The 16,480-nt window shown below is 41.4% G+C and overlaps 1 protein-coding gene across 5 annotated transcripts in view; it reads right to left on the bottom strand.

The window, feature by feature from the left end:
• Positions 1-16,480, bottom strand: part of ADRA1A (adrenoceptor alpha 1A) — a 100,335-nt gene that overhangs the window by 65,812 nt on the left and 18,043 nt on the right. The window contains exon 2 of one of the 5 annotated variants that reach the window (XR_014016208.1): positions 14,673-14,811. The exons of the other annotated variants lie outside the window; for them this stretch is intronic. The gene's annotated coding sequence lies outside the window, so the exon portion shown is untranslated. The remainder of the gene's footprint in view (positions 1-14,672; positions 14,812-16,480) is intronic. 5 annotated transcript variants of the gene reach the window in all.

Here is a 16,480-nt window from a genome sequence, read left to right on the forward strand (position 1 = left end):
AAGCACCCTCTTGAGACTAATTAAGATGCTATAAAATGTAGGAACCTCATAATTAAACTAGAATCAGTCCTTCAATCCCACCTTCTCCTTCTTGCCCCATATTATTAAGGCAAAGCCAAGAGAAAGCACTCAACTTGCATATTTCTCCCAAGATTGCCTTTCACAGTCATCTGAACGAGATTTTACTTTTATCAGCCAAGTGTTTGAGAAACAATGGAGAGGAAGAGTAGGCTGACACAGAGCTTTAAAGTTCCATGTTTCTGCTGGTAAGAAAGAAAGCCTATCGTCCCAACAGGATATCTTCATTTATTTAACATCGTTCTAGAAATAATAGCTAATGCAATTAGCCAAGAAAAGGGTGAATTATATATATCGGAAAAGAGGACCACAGTTAGTAAGTGCAGATGATTTTTGTATACCTGGATAGCCCCAAAGAATTAGCTAAAAAATTACTAGAACCGTAATAAGAGAGCAGGAAGGTGACTGGTTAAACCTAAAGAGTATTAAAATCTGTAGCTTTCTTATCTACCAGCAATCATTAGAATTAGAATGCAATGGGGTCAAGATTCCATTCACAGTAACAATAAAAGTCTAAAATACTTAGGGATATATTTAACAGGAAATGTATAGAATAAACAAAGGGAAAGCTACAAAACTTAACTGACTTGAATGAAATGATACATGCTTGGATGGGAAGTCTTTATATTGTGAAAATATCACTTTCATATATTTTAATATACAAGTTAACAGAATTCCAAATTAGAGTTTATTTAGAACTAGGCAATTCTAAATTTCATCTAGAAGAATAAATATGGATGAAAAGCCAAAATCAGATGAGGATTGTCCTATTCGATATTAAAATATATTTCAAAGTTACAGTTGACTGTCAAACAACATGGAGGTTAGGGGTGTCAGTGCCCACGCAGTGGAAAAAATCCGTGAATAACTTTGCAGTTGGCTCTCTGCACGCGGTTGGCATCTGCAGATTTAATCAGCTTCTGATTGCGTAGTATGTAGGAGGTACTTATTTTTAAAAATCTGCATATAAGTGGACCTGTGCAGTTCAGACCCCTGTTGTTCAAGAGTCAACTGTGCATCAATTTATAAGTATCAATGCCAGAATGGAAAGCAGGCTGTCTGCTGATCATTTAGCCACTTCTGATGGTCCAGACATGGAAATTAACATTCTCTCCTTCCTCAGCTGACCATGGCCTCCTGTGGATGGGATTTCTTCTCCTGGCTACCTCCACCCACGTGCCATTGGTCCTGTGGTCCTCGACACCACCTTAGGAAAAGCGCTTGTAGCCCTACACTCTGGGCCTTTATTCCTTTTGACGATACTGGGTCAGACTCCGAGGTTGGGACATTAAAGCATGTCCTCTGGTTGTGTTTACAAGACACCAGACATCTTCGAGAGAAGTGACCCATCCAGCTGGAACAAACTCTTACATTTTCCACAACCTGTCAGCCTCTTAAGGGATAGGTAAAACATGCAACCCTTATTTTAATTTTTCACTTGTTTTCTGGATTTTTGATGCCCCACATACTACAGTTTCTCAAATCTGTGTGAAGGGCCAGTTTTTTCCAAATACAACATGTACCAGTCCTTTTTTTAAATGTAAGAAAAATAAATTTTAAAAAGGGAGAAAAATACCTTAAAGACCGAGCAAATACAAGCTCCTATTTTTATTATGATATTCAACAGACATAAAATTTCTGTCATCTTGCTATAAATGTCTCTAAATACTCTCTTCATAGACCAGTGACAACCGTCCCTGGCCAGGCACCCGGTCCATAGACTGCATGTTCTAAACCTCGTCACCACCAAACTGGCTACCACTTTAGACAAGGATTATTCATGCCCTGCGGTCTAGGTAACAAGACAATCCTACATTTGTATAACACAACTTTTTATAGCACTCAAATCTTCTCCCTCAGATGACTCTCCAAAAATATTCTTCTGAGGTAATTGAGGCAGCTTTTAAACAAACCCCATTCGTCAGGCAAGAAATTCAGATCCTGGCAGAGATATTTAGTGACGCAGCCAAAGTGGTTAGTGAGGAAGTTATATTCACTCACCTGGAGTGTTCTGATTCATGATCCCGAGATCTTCCCACGCCTTACAGGAGCCACACACGTGGCAGTGACCTGGTTACTGGTCTACGCAACGAGTCTAATCTCATGGCCCTGGTCCACAGAGCATGTTTAGTACTCACACTACAGAAGTCCATCTCTACCTTTCTGGACCCCATATCCTCGAAGAGGAAGCCCACCAAATTGTCCAGAGCCCTAGGGCTAATGCTACTGTTCTTATACTGCGACACTGTGTTAGGAAACAAATTTCAAAGATCCATAGTTCTCAAAAACAATAGCAAAATCAAACTGCAACCATGGCACTAAAAACTAAAAACTCTCATTAAATTCTTTGAGAAGCACAGGAAATTATTTAGGCTCCATGGCCATAACTAAGGTGGCTATGCTCACCTCCTAGTTGTTTTTCCTACCTGCAGGTACTTTATGTAACAGCAAGTAAGTAGCCTCTCGTATGCCAAATTTGCAAATTAAACTACAAAGAAATCTCAGAAATTTCAAACAAAATCTCTGCTCATTATTCAAAAGGGGATGCTTTTCTCTGTCTTCTGCAGGAGGTGCCAGCAATGGTGTTTGGTGTGGGTGATAGCTCAGGTCACCTCAGGCTTCGTGCGGTTAACTGCAGCCCAAAAGAGCTGCAGGGAAGCACATGACCAGCTCTGGAAGGCAGTGTAGTGCAGGGGCAAGGCCTTGGTTCCAGAGTCAGAGGGTCCTGGTTTGAGCTCCAACTCTGCCGCTCCTTATTGGGTAATGGGCCTAATAGAACAACAATGATTAAACAAAGGTATATGGAAATGGCTTAGCACATAAGTGATGGAAAATACTTGTCTTTGTAAATAGAAAGAAAAAAGCAGGTAGAGTTCACTTCCTCTACCAGGCATCTGCCTGCATCTTTTTCAAAAGACCCTTCTGAAAGATTTTTGATTTATTTTGGTCCCACACAGATTCTATAGCATTAAAATAGCTTCAGGTGGAGTGTGGAATCTACAGGAAACTACACAGTCAAAAGGAGAAGCAGTAAGAGGTGCATCGAATTCTGCACTAGCTATTGGTACTCAAATGCATAGCCGAAGGGCTGCTCAAAGTCCACAGTGGGGATGCTTTATTTGCTGTGGCTATTCTGACACCCACCCCAATGATCTAACACACAAGGAGAAGATGTATCATCTATGGCTCAGTGTTTCCACCTTTTCTGGCTTTGATTCCTGTCCTAAAACTTTATTCTCTAACAAGGCAACTCAGGACAGGGAAATAGAATTGTCTTTAAGTTATTGGAAGCACAACATACAATTAGGACAATTCAGATTTTTTCTTCTTTTTATTTTTTTTGCTTGAGTTGTTCCAGTTGGCTGTAGACACTGATCACAAGACTCCTGTTTCTCAGGGCTATGTAGTTAAGCCAAGTAACCGAGTACAAACCAGGACAGGCTTTCGATCATACAGATGTTTCACACTGTTTACTTTTTTTTTTAGTGATGTTTTACTTTTCTGGCACCAAAAGAAAACTTAGAGACTTTTTTAGTTTACAAGATCACATATAAGTGTTTTGGATAATTGAATTTTTTTTCTTTTAAATTTAAATATTTAACAACACGAGGCTCGGGCCAGTCTTTGCCTGAAGCTACATCTGAAGATTAAAGTTGGACCAACTTAAAGAGCCAAGTCACCACCAAGTCTCTGTGACAGGGAGAAAACCCAAACTCTTGGTTCTGCTATTTATATACAATATGGCACAAGATCTCTGAACTCTACATTAAGACCTGTTTTATCATCTCATGTAGAACTGATTTTGAGTCTCTTTAATTTAATTCAACAAATATTTATTCAGTACTTACTACTGTGCATTGGATATGAGGATTCAAAGCTGATTAAGACAGATTTAGGTGAGACCTGTAGAATATAATACAGAGCTTAAGAAACATCACCTAAACCAGGCCCATCATTCTTTTGGTGAAGAATTGAGGTCTACAGACATAGAAAACAAACTTACGGTTACCGAAGGGGAAAAGGGTATAGGAAGGGATAAATTAGGAGTTTGGGATTAACAGATACACACTACCATATATAAAATAGATAACCAACAGTGACCTACTGTCTAGCACAGGGAAATATACTCAGTATTTTGTAGTAACCTATAAGGGAAAAGAATCTGAAAAAAAAAGATATACATGTATGTATAACTGAATCACTTTGCTGTACATCTGAAACTAATGCAACATTGTAAATCAACCATACTTCAATACAAATAACTTAATTAATTAATTTAAAAAAGATGGACTTCCCTGGTCGTCCAGCACAGGTTAAGACTCTGTGCTCCCTGCAGGGGGCACGTGTTCGATCCCCGGTCAGGGAGCTAAGATCCCTCAGGCCACACAGTGTGGCTAAAACATAAAAAAATAAATAAGTATATTAAAAAAAATAAGAATTGAGGCCAGGGGAGAAGGAACCTTCCCAGAGGCACATAGTAGCAAGTGTGAACCTTTAAAAGTCATGCTTCTGAACCAAGGTAATTCAAAAGTTCAAAATCATGGTTAAAATGTAGGTGTCATTACTTTTAAAGAAATGGTAGAAAATAAAAAGAAGTGGTAGAAAATAAGAGTAGTGTATGCATGTCCCGTATTCTGTAGATCTGGGGCTTAGCTGTCAATCCATTTCCCAGCTGGACGCTACACACGCAGCTGTCCAGCCAGCCACTCCTTCACATAAACTGCCTGCAGATTCTCCAATCTGTCTCCTCAGTTCTGAAGGCAGAGTCAAGGCCACAGTGACTCTCACTATGTCCTCAGCTCTATTCTAGGTAAGTCAGTTATTTAACCCACAGTAATAAAAACCAGGTTTTCATGCTGAAGATTTTTGTAATCTCAGGAGATATCAAGACAGACTTGCATGCAGATGTGTGAATTTAAAATCTACATTTTAATTATGAAATGTGCATGCTAATTACATTAAAAAGATCATACTCATCAAGTCACTTCTCTTAGGAAGCCTTTTTGACACGCTGCCCCCAAATTGGAAAAGGAACCTCTTCCAACGGCACCTGTGTAATAATCACAGCTGTTTATTGGGCTCAGTTACTCAGGTCTCCACCTTGAAGTCAGGGTCTGCTTGCATCTGCCACCCAGTAGGCTCTCAATATGTTTCTTGCATAAAGTAAATAAAAGATATTTTGAGATCCTAGTCCACTCTGGGGTGGCTTCCCAGAAGAGGAAAGCTGGGATTTATTTTAAGAAATGGAAATGGTTTGGTGGAAGGAGGCACATTTCTTCCTGGGTTCCTTCGCTCTGCCTAGAAAATAGGAGCAGGGCGTGGGATGAGGGTGGTGAGAAGGGCGTGGGGAAGAGGAAAGGCATTCGCTGTTCCTATGATTCTCCCATGATCGGAGGGAAGCTCTCAGAGGCAGGCTCTTCTGCCAGGTTCAAGGGTGGGAACAGGAAAGGCATTCCTGACTCTCGGTGCAATTTCTTTTGCACTGTCATGCCGTATGTTCTCCATACAAGACACCTTTGTACTGAGCTTTGTAGGGACCTTGGGAAATCACTTCCCTCTGGAAGCTGGGGTCAGTCACAGGAGGGCAGGATGCAATTTCTCCAGTTTGCAATTGGCCTGGACTATCGAATCCACGTTCTAACCCTTATGAAACACGATTGCCCAAGAGTACTGACAGATGCAACATTGGTAAATCAAAGCGTGTGGCTCTAACTCCCACCCAATGAACACAGTTAGATAGAGAGAGAAGTCACAGTTGGACGCAGCTGATCGTTTGACTTTGAGAGGACGGCTGACCCTGGGGAGCTCTGGGCACTTGGTCAGCACAGCAGCAAGGTACAAGGGTGTGGGGAGGCAGTGGTTGGGTGGAGAAGGTGTGCATGCAGTATTCTTCTCTCTGGTGTTTGTCCCAGGAGACCTGTCTGATATTGACACCTGAACTTTGTGACAGCTGGGTGCTGCTCCACTGACGTCTATACAAAAAACATGATGCAAACCAGATGGGGTAAAAGCAGTTCCCATGGAAACCCCCGACTTTACTTTGGAAGGTAAAAGTGATATTTAGGATGACCACAGCTATGGTTTGTATCAGCGCACTTCCCGGGAAGTTTCTTTTTATCCTGAACTTGAGCATTCCTTTTTTTCCCCTTGCCCTGCGGAATTTGGCAACAGAAAAAATTTAAATCATATTGAAAATATTACCTTCCCAGTTAAATAGCTAAAACAGGAGGTCTTGATTTATTCAAACCATACTTGTTAAAACAAATTTAACTCTAAATGGAGAAACTGTGTAAAGGTCAAGTTTTGTCTTGGATACTTCGAAGGGTTGCTAAGCATTTTGTCCCCCATGGAGGCCGGGTTGACACCAGGAGGTGTTATTTGTGTTATTTCCCCATAGCCATTTTTCCACCTCTCAGTCACAAGAGGAGAATTACAGCTCTAGAGAGCAGACACATCCTTATGTGGGCATGATCACAGTTGTGGTCAACATGGTCACGATAGCAGGAATAGACTGGTCGCTTTAGCACACTAGCCTGAGAACACAGAGGACATTAAGGGCACGAGGGTTGGGCGCCAGAGAGAATCATGTTCCAATACCTACTCTGCCACTTGTACTTGCTGCAGGAACCTGGGAAAGTTACTTAACCAGCCTCTGCCACAACTTCCTCATCTCTGAAGTGAGAATCAGAGTACCTATTACTCCAAACGTTTGCAAGGATTCAGTGAAATAATGCGCACAAAGCATTTACTATCAGCCTACAATAAACTAAAATCCAAAATTAAATCAGTCTCTAACAACTGTTTACCCTAATGGCAACGAGGGCAAATGATCTCTGTCTGGCCAATAGAGCTGCCAACACATATGTACGCACGCATGCACACGTATTCAACTGTATGCATCTATTTTTAAAAGCAGCTCTTCAAACACAAGTGTAATTACTGATTTTTATAATTAAATAGTATTGAATTAATTGCCCCTATGTTCATAGTAGTGTGATGAGCCCTGTGCAGCTCAAGTTAAACTGAGCCCGTCCTTGTCCTTACAATCTAAAACAGATGACACGGGCTTCCCTGGTGGCGCAGTGGTTAAGAATCTGCCTGCCAATGCAGGGGACACGGGTTCAAACCCTGATCTAGGAAGATCCCACATGCCGCGAAGCGACTAAGCCCGTGTGCCACAACTCCTGAGCCTGTGCTCTAGAGCCCGCAAGCCACAACTACTGAGCCCGCGCCTAGAGCCCGTGCTCCGTAACAAGAGAAGCAACCACAATGAGAAGCCCGCGCACCGCAACGAAGAGTAGCCCCTGCTCACCGCAGCTAGAGAAAGCCTGCGCACACCAACAGAGACCCAACTCAGCCAAAAATAAATAAATAAATAAAGTTTAGAAAACAGATGACACTGACCTGGACAAATAATAAGTGTACATGTAGAGTTGCAAGAGTTTTAGAGAAATCTAGAAAGCTAGGGAGTAATACTATGCATAAATGTTAAGGTCTAATGCATTAGAAAAAAAAGTCAGAATTAAATCGATCTGAAGGAAGACTCCAGTGGAAAGGAAGTGGGGAAGACAGGAGAGCAAGACCAAACTGAGCAATTCCCTGGCTTCATGCAACTCTTCTGATCTCAGAGGACAACGGCCACAAGCCCACCCACAGCTCCCCTGCTCCCCTGCTCCCCCATCCCCTGGGCCCCCCAAAGTCCAACCCCTCTCCTCATGCCCCCTTTCTCATTCCATCCCAACAGTAAAGGTGTCTGGTTTTCACAGGTACCTTCTTCTTCTAATCCTCTCAACCAATCCCTGAAGAGTCTCTCTTTTGTATCCATCTTCCTTTTCTTGGGGAAAGGAAGGATACTTGACTGTGACGCTCTTGGTGGTGACAGTTCCGTCTGCTTCCTTCCTTTCCCTTCTCCCGGCTGCTGGCTCTTCTCCCCACATTTATTTTCTTCCTCCACATCCTCCTCACCAAGCCCTGGTCCCACCACTCTCCTGAAACTGTTCCTAGTCCCCGAAATCCTACCCCAGTCTCAGCGAGAGCGGGTAACATTCCTATTTAATCACATCTCTCGCTCCCTCCACCATCGAGTTTGATAGGTCACCAATGACCTCAGATTACTAAACACGATTTCTCTTCTGGTTCTCTCTCTCCGTGACGTCTCTGCAGCACTTGACATTGGCACCACTCCCTCCTAACTGACGTTTTCTCCTTGTTTTGTTGCCAGGATGTTATGCTATGCTGAGTCTCCCACTTTTCTAAAACTCAGGGCAATTTTTGTTTGTTCTTCTTATGCCTCATTCTCTCAACTTCATGTATGTCCTAAGGTTCATCCCTAGGCCCTCCTCCTTGAGAGATGACCCATTGAATTAGCATCACCATTTCCCCTTCCCATCCAGGAGCTACCCCATCACCAAAATGCTGATATTTGCTACTGATGTCTAGATCAGTCCAGTTCAACTGAACATCCTGAGATGATAGAAATTGTTCTATACCTGCAACTGTCCAATATGGTAGCCATTAGCCATATGTCACTAATGAGCCTTTGAAATATGTGAGCCTGAATGAGGAACTAAGTTTTTATTTTTATTTTATTTTTATGGAACTGTGTTTGCAGCTGACATGGCATTTATATCTGGTATGGGGTATTTCCAAAGCACTGAGAAATTTAGGGGAGAGGAGATGTATGAAATGGTATTTAGAGTGGAACCACATGGGAAAAATGTTACATGTGTTTTTACAAGAACTAAGTTTTTAATGTTATCTAAAGTCAATGAATTTTAATTTAACTTCAATGCACCACATGTGGCTAGAGTTTACTATATTGAACAGCACAGCTCTTGATAGTTTCACTTACACACCATGATTTCTGGCTGAACGTGGTCAAAACTGAAGGCCTTGCAGAAGATATTCATCCTCCCAGCGTCACTGTCCTTGGCACTACAACCCCACTCTGCACTCAAAGCACAAATGCTACGTTTTGTTTATCCCACTCTGATTCTTCACATGCAGCCTCTGATTCCCATAGATTCTACCTTGAAATATCCCTATTCTCTCTGTCTCATGGCCTCACCCCTGTTCAGGTTCTCATTCAAACATAGACAGTCAGCCTGGGTCTTGCCCCCACTGTTGATCTCATCTTATTCTAACACTTGCCCTCCACGCCACCTCCCTGCTCTCTACCCACAGTGACTCCCCAGTTTTTCTTAATTCAAGGCCAAAATACTTGTCTAGTTTTCAATAAGACATGCAGGAGAATGGCATCCACCAAACCTGGTCATTGTTGTCTTTGATGGCTGTCCCTTGCATGTGTGTGCTTACACACACACACACACACACACACACATGCTCAACCACACTCCCCAGGGGGATGAGCTCACTAGCGCATAAACATGCCATGTTGACTTCTGCCTTGGAGCTTGGCTTTTCAAATCTTACCTTTCAACACCCAGTTGAAGACTCTTTCCCTCCACAGAGATTTCCATGACTATCTAATCCCTGCCTGACCTATCTTGCCTCTGAATCCTAGAACTTGTTCTGATAACTATTGTTTCATGGGTGTCATCCTTTTCTTCCCAGTTAGACTTGAAGGCAGTGGGTCACCTTCTCCAGTATCCTCCATTAGACTTAGAACTGAGCACATAGCAGATGCTGGGTGCTCTGTAAACACTTCTGATTAATCAACAAGTTCAGGAGAAGAACTGGACATGGAAACATCTGAGAACTCAGCAAACATTAGACTCACATTGTTAATAATTTACTCCCTGCTTCCTCTCATTTTCTGCTGATCCCTCTACTTGTCCTGGCTTTTTCCAGCTTCAATTCCTTTCATATAACTACTTTTTCCCTTCATCCAGGAAATTATACGAGCTAATCATGACAGGGTCAGGGTAGATAGTGCAGGGTTTTCTGTTTTCTCCTGGAGATGATGGCCAAGGCTAATGCCTTGTTTGCCATATGATCGACATGGTTCTATTGAGGAAGTTAACACACCATAGAGGAAAGATCATGACGGACCTTCTGTTACTAGCTTGGTGGCACTGGTTAAACTCTTTAACACCTATGAGTTTCATTTCTTGGGCAGGTAAAACAAGGATAAAAATACCTCCTCACAACTTTATAGGGCAACTGTGGAGTTAAGGAAAATAATACTTGAATAATGGGCTAAGGATATAGGGTTGGATGTACCAGACGAAGAATGAATGCACCTCATGGATGGCCAAGGCATTTTTCATTTTAAAGGATGTTCCAAAAGGGCAATTTTAAACCAAAAAAACCTCATAAACGTGAAAAATTCCAGACTCCGTAAACTAGTCCAAAGGAGGAGAATAATCCAGAAATCACAAATAGCCCATGATGAGGTGAGGGGGCATCTGGGCAGATCTGCTGCCTCTCAGGAGTGATGATACAGAGCAGAACTATAAAAGGGAAAGGAGCAGTCCCCACACAGGAGCCAGACCAGACATCAGGAGAAACCTTCCTTTGGTTTGCCACCCACAGGACCTAAGCAGGACCTTGAATTCATGGCAGAGCTTTCCTTTTCAGTTTCTCTTGCTGCATAAAAAGAGGCTCAGAAAAACCACTCCAAACTTTTTTGACTACCAAGGGTCACTTTCTTATTTTTCCCAACAGAACCTGTGTTTTGAAAAATTTTATATGAGATAGAGTAGGTAAACATTGACTAACACAGATCATTTTGCCATAGATGTTAGTTACAGAAAACACATTGTGATTGTTTCTCCTCCTGTTTTTCCGCTCAAAGATAGAAAATCGTCAGAGTTTTGAGCATCATGAGATAACCAGTATTGCCCTAATAGAATGACACACGTCCACCATTCCTTTTCTTTTGGAGCCAGATATGTTTTGGAACCCAGGATGTTTCAGATTTTATAAAAGTAATACGGATCACATACTATACATTGAATAATACCATCAGAGAGGCAGGGGTACCCCACAATCAAACACATGCATCTTTTTGCAACTTGATGTGTGAATTAAAAAACCTAGATAAAATATAAATATTATATAAAATTTATTTAAAATATAGATTTTATATTCTATAATCTCTATATTCTGAAATCTATATTCTCATAGATCTCATAGAATCTACAGATTCATGTGAGTTCAGGTTAGGTTCACTGCTAAATGAGTTCTCATTAGCTCCAAATTAGTAATCTAGAACTTTCCATCTTTAGAATTTTTGAATTTAGGAATTCCAAAGGAATCATGCACTATTTTATGTAGCATTAATATTTTTTTTAAAAAGAGGTAATATTTTTTAAAGCTTCCATCAAGCTTTAGGAAATGTAAAAATACTGGGTAGCACTCTCAAAACTACTACAAAGCTACAGTAATCAAAACAGTGTGGTACTGGCATAAGACAGTAATATAGACATATGGAATATGGAAAAGAAAGTCCAGAAGTGACCCATATATCTGAAGTCAACTGAATTTCTACAAGGATGCCAAGATCACTCAGTGAAGGAAGAGATAGTCTCTTCAACAAGTGGTGCTTGAACAACTGGATTCCCACATGCAAAAGAATGAAGTTGGAAGCTTACCTCACACCACACATAAAAATTAATTCAAAATGGATCAAAGGCCTAACGGTTAGAGCTAAAACTAAAAACTCTTAGGAGAAAGGATAGGGATAAGTCTTTGTGACCTGGATCAGGCAATGATTTCTTAGATATAGCACCAAAAACACAAGCAACAAAAGGAAAATTAGGTAAATTGGACTTCATAAAAATTAGACATTTGTGCATCAAAGGACACTATCAAGAAAGTGAAAGGACAATCCACAGAATGAGAGAAAAGTATTTGCAAGTCATATATCTAATAAGGTTCTAGTACCCTAAATATATAAAGAACTCCTACAACTCAACAACAAAAAAGACAATCAACCTAATTTAAAAATGGGCAAAGGACTTGAATAGACATTACACCAAAGAGGATACACAAATGGCCAGCAACCACATGAAAAGATGTTCAACTTCTGTAGTCATCACTGAAACGCAATTCAAAACCAAAACAGATACTACTTTATGTCCAGTAGGATAGTTATAATTAAAAGATGAAAGGAAAATAAGTATTGGTGAGGATATGGAGAAATTGGAACCCTCATACATTGCTGGTAGGTATGTGAACTGGGGTAGCTGCTGTGAAAAACAGTTTGTTTGTTCCTCAATAAGTTAAACATAGTAGGACAATATGACCCAACAATTCCACTCCTAGGTATAGACTGAAAGAAACTAAAAACGGGTATTCAAACAAAAATTTTACCTGAATATTTATAGCAGTTCTATTCACAATAGCTAAAAGGTAGAAACAACTCAAATGTCCCTCAACTGATGAAAGGATAAATAAAACATGGTATATCCATATAATGATATTCAATTATGGAAAAGAATACAGTACTGATACACGCCACACAGGGATGAGGCTTGAAAACATTATGCTAAGTGAAAGAAGCCAGACACAAAAGGCCACACAGTGTATGATTCCATTTATATGTACTATCGGGAATAGGCAAATCTATACAGACAAAAGCAGATTGATGGTTGCCGGGGGCTTGGGATGGGGGAAATGGAGAGCGACTTTTAAAGGGAATGGAGTTTCATTTTGGGGTAAAGAAAATGTTTTGGAAGTAGATAGTGGTGATGATTGCACAACACTGTTAATGTACTAAGTGCTACTGAATTGTATGCTATAAAATGGTTAAAATGGTAAATTTTACCAAAATAAAAAAAATAGTGAGTAGACAACTATTACATTTTTAGGGACCTTGAGGCATCTGGAGACTGTTTTTTGTTTGCTTTTTTTTTTTTTTTTTTGAATCACTAGCCAAGATATTGAAAACACAGTTTAAAAAAAAAAGTCTGAATCATAATCAGAATTGTTTTCTATTTCTTTTGCTTTGAACGTGGTGTTTCTAAAGATTTTGATTGATTTTAGGAATTCCTTTAATATAAACTATGGTTTATCAGTCTTAGCAATGTTGTCATTTGGGGCTGGATAATTCTTTTTGTGGGACCATCCTGCACATTGCAGCATGTTTAGCAGTATCCCTGACTTCCATCCAGTAGATGCCAATAGCACCTCTCACCCCAACTGTGACATCGTGACAACCAAAAATGTCTGCACACATTGCCAAATGTACCCTGGGAGTCAAAATCGCCCCTGGTTGAGAACTCCTGCTGTGAATTCTTTAGGAACGGTTTGTTATTCTGGGAGCTCACCCTCTCCTAGAGTTTCCTTAAAAAAAAATATCCATTTCTGAGATTGTCCTTTAGTTATCTCTTGATGACAGCAAAATCATTTTACAAAGCAAATGATTGCAGATGGCAGGTAACCTTCAAAAACATTTCTCATCATATGGGATCAAACTACATGACCAATTTGTAAACAGCAGGTTTCTCACTGGCAACTAAATGTCCCAGTGATATGCTAAATGCGGAGAGTACACAAAAAAATAAAGAAAGTTAGTGTGCAATGTTCCCTTTTCAAACCCTTTTTGGGCAAAGACTACGGCTCTGCCAGCATTCCAGAACAATGACAGCCGATGTGCCCTTTGTCAACTTTCCCTCCTTCTCCTTTGAAAATGCAAACCGAACTTCTTCTGATACCCTTTACTGAGTGAGTCTGGAATCAGATACTATTACAGAGAGCAACCTGTGCTCCAGATGCCCCCAGCGGCCACTGCCAGTGGGAAGGCGAGGACTCAGTGTCCAGGACTCAGGGTTCCCTGGCCACTTCCATGGGTGCAGCACCACTTTCATCCATTTCGTACCTTGAGCTTCTGAGTAGGATATCATTGGAACAAGGAATTGTGAAGCTGAGAAGCTGGAAATCTACTGGTCCCATGCAAGCCCCTTTTTCTACAGATAAGGAGCTGGAACCCAGGGCTTTTAACTCATGGCCAGAGCACTATCCTCTGTTCCAGGGAGAGCAGCCAGGTGGCTCCATCAAGATGTCATTTCCTCCTCCTTGTGCCTTGGTTTCCACTTCTCTGAATGAGCCTGGCGATTTCTATCTTACAGGCTTTTTCTAGGCATTAAATTAGATGCAAAAAGCGGCCTGCAAGCACCACTGCTATGGACTGAATGCTTGTGTCCCCCACCCCACATTCATCTGTTGGAGCCTCACCCCTTACCCCTCACTGTGATGGTATTGGAGGCAGAGCCTCCAATTTGGGAGGTAAGTAGGTTTGGATGAGGTCACAAGGGTGGAGTCCCCATGATGGGATCCGTGTTCTTATAAGGAGATAAAGGGACCGGAGCTGATTCGCTCTCTGCGGTGTGAGGACAGAGGGAGAAGCTAGCCGTCGGTAAACCAGGAAGAGGGTCCTCACGAGAACCTGACCATGCTGCACCCTGACCTCGAAACTTCCCAGCCCTGAAACTGTAAGAAATAAATATCTGTTGTTTAAGACATCTTGCCTGGGGTGTTCTGTTACAGCAGCTTGAACTGACTAGGGCAACCACCCCTCACGTCCCATACGTAAACTCCTTCATTTCTTTATCCTAGAAGAAGACTTGTTAAGCTCTTCACATGATTTCATCTCATCCACTTGTGATCAAGAGAAAGTTCAGCCTGCTTACCTACACAGTCTCTGCCCCATCTGACTCCATAGGTATCTCCCTCTGATTGCTTTGTCTTGAACCACAAGCTTCCATGAAACCAAAGGAAATGATCACATGTCAGGCTATTCTCATTTCTGCTTCACATTTTGATATCAACCTGAAAAGATGCCAGGGCTGAGGCAGTGATGTGTGGATCAAGCTGCACTTCCTCATCCCTTTTCTACATTTTTAATAAATCTAAAAGAATACACATATAGGTGAAATTTTACATCACTACTAAACAATACTAGGGAAGGGCTATATCCTCAAGCTAGAACCTCTGAGAGATTTCTGGAAACTATAATTCCATCACCACCAGCCTGAATGAAGGACTAATGAGTCCTCAGTTTACCTCAAGAAAAGGGGTGAAGGGAAGACGGCTCCCAACTGCTGCCAGGTGACACCCCCAGGGGCTGGGAATAGCAGATGCTAGAGATACAGGCAGACTCAGGGGTAGCTTTTCAAAGACAAATCATAACTGCACTCGAGTGTCTGAGGAGAGTACTGATGCTGAGGTCCACACAGGGTGGGAAATCCCTCGGGTTTCCCATCAAGACCAGCAAAGAAGTAAAGGGAGGCTCTTCAGGACGTGGATCCCAGGGGGCCGGTCATCCCACCTGGAGGAGAGATCACTGCACCCACTGTGTCAGCCAAACAGGACAAGGACTCTTCTGCTGTGCAACAGTGAACCTTTGTCTTTCTACCTCCTCTCTGCTCACTCCGGATGAACAGATCGGTATACTCTGGCAAATATAAACTACAACAAAGACAATTCCTTCCTTCTCCCCTTAATATGGGTCTGAAAGATTTGAACCAGGACCCAACCAGTTCCAAACAGAACCCATTTCAAATTTTATCCCTATGTCACCTTCGGTGAGGTTGAACAAAAAGAGAAGAATTACTGTTCCCGTGAGAAGATTCAGCTGTTCAGGAGATGAGATCGATCTGAGGAATCTGAGATCCTCAAATATAAAACTCCATTTTGGGACTTCCCTGGTGGCACAGTGGATAAGACTCCATGCTCCCAATGCAGGGGGCCTGGGTTCAATTCCTGGTTAGGGAACTGGATCCCACATGCATGCCACAACTAAGAGTGTGCATGCCACAACTAAAGAGCTGGTGAGCTGCAACTAAGGAGCCCACATGCTGCAACTAAGACCCGGTGCAACTAACTAACTAAATAAATAATAAAACTCCATTTTTAAAACAGTGATATGGAAGAAAATCTCTATGTTGTATTGAAATGGAACTTAAGGAGCTATTGGGTTTACAAATTCAGTGTAGGTGATAATGAAGATGGAACAATATGCCAATAAAATGGAGTGGACTGGAGCAAAGGTGGTGGAGGTAGCTACTAAGGCTAACTAGGTAAAATAGAACACACGCTGGAGAAACGTGAGAAACTTGGAAGTCAGAGGAAAATAGCGAGAAGATGACTAATGTGACTAAAAAAGCAAGAGAAAAAGGGGGCAGGTACAGGAGATCCAAAATAGATCTAATATGAATTCCAAGAGAAAGAGTGAAGCAGATGAAGTGATCACCAAAGGATGCTCTCTTTAGCTTCAGGACAAAAAAGAAAAATGTGCATGGGGTTCCAGGCAATCACAATGAAAAAGTTACCCCACAACCAGAAATGTCCAGGGGACATTTTTTAATTTGATTGGGAAAAAATTCTATAAACATCTTGGTCAAAAATAAACACATAAATAAAGAGAATACATGAGAAAAGGAAAACAATAATCAAGTTGGCCTCAAGTCATTTATAAAGCACTAAATACCAAGAGACA

The sequence above is a fragment of the Mesoplodon bidens genome (genome assembly GCF_964165515.1).
Source record: "Mesoplodon bidens genome assembly, chromosome: 6".
NCBI lineage: Eukaryota > Metazoa > Chordata > Mammalia > Artiodactyla > Ziphiidae > Mesoplodon > Mesoplodon bidens.